At 47.4% G+C, this 1,101-nt stretch overlaps 1 protein-coding gene across 1 annotated transcript in view; it reads left to right on the top strand.

Annotated features, from left to right (window-relative positions):
• LOC113208659 (uncharacterized) overlaps nucleotides 1–766 on the top strand; it is a 199,034-nt gene extending 198,268 nt beyond the window's left edge. Inside the window, exon 5 of the transcript XR_008010907.1 lies at nucleotides 710–766. The gene's annotated coding sequence lies outside the window, so the exon portion shown is untranslated. The remainder of the gene's footprint in view (nucleotides 1–709) is intronic.
• Nucleotides 767–1,101: the final 335 nt, after the last annotated feature.

The raw sequence follows: 1,101 nt of genomic DNA, 5'->3' as shown, positions 1-1,101 counted from the left end.
TGTAGTAGTAAGAGAAAGGGAACAACGACAGAGAGCAGAGAGAGGAGAGAGAGAGAGAGAGAGAGAGAGAGAGAGAGAGAGAGAGAGAGAGAGAGAGAGAGACGATGCAGTCCAGGGCTACGGACGGAGTAAAAAGTGAGGGTGGTCGGAGGGGGGAGTGCCCCAGAGGTGAGCTCATGCATAACCCCATCAAAAGCAAATCAGGAAATGGGACCGACTGTCTGTGACTCAGCGGGGCCAGGGCTTTGGTCCAGCCCGGCCGTGCATGCAACAAACTATCGATCCCCCCACCTCTCTACTTTTGTCAATCGTTATTGATGACGATTACCGCTTGGCCAGCTTTGGAATCCTGTCATATTGCTCTTCGTATCATCGAAAAAAATATATGCAAGAGTTGATAAACTGGGATATGACATTGCTGGAACGCTTCGACAGCGACGTGCTGTAAGTGCGGCCGACATACTGCTTAGGGAAGGCGAGACATTCGCCTGGTTGGCATATTGTGGGGGGGGGGGGGCGTCGTTGAGCATGTTGGCAAAAGTGTGCGCGTGTCCGTGCCGATAGGGATGGGAGATCAGCCGAACTTAGGTTGCCCCGCCCTCCTGAAAGGGGACTTTACGAATTAAAAAGAAAAAGACACATATCAAAATGAGTGGAGTTTTAAACCCTGGTTCTAATGTTGTTGTTTTTGCGTTCTCATATGTTGCAGGATGTGGTTAACTGAGAACAGACATAGCTCTGCGGGATTCCCATTTCAGACCATAGTAAGTTCCAGGAATGTACACGGAAAAAAAAAACTCAGCTGCCCTAGCTGAATGTTAGCTGTCCAGGCAGTAGCTAAATTTTAAGCTGTTAGAGCTTAACTTTTGCTGTGGTAGTCAAATATTAACTGCAGGAACTAATGCTTCCGTATAACAGCTTACCCTTCATGATCTGGTTTAGATGACGCAATTAGCTCTCTCAACTAATGCGTGGCTACCGCAGCAAATGTTTAGCTGCCAGAGCTGCAAGGTTAATTAGTGCCTGGGCAGCCAACATATAAGCGATCACAGCTAAATCAATAGCTTGTGGAACTTACGTGTTCTTTTCGTGTATTATTAT

The sequence above is a fragment of the Frankliniella occidentalis genome, unplaced genomic scaffold (genome assembly GCF_000697945.3).
Source record: "Frankliniella occidentalis isolate FOCC.00 unplaced genomic scaffold, Focc_3.1 Scaffold26, whole genome shotgun sequence".
Lineage (NCBI taxonomy): Eukaryota > Metazoa > Arthropoda > Insecta > Thysanoptera > Thripidae > Frankliniella > Frankliniella occidentalis.
The sequence above is the reverse complement of the archived record's forward strand: the minus strand, read 5'-3'. Positions and strand labels throughout refer to the sequence as shown.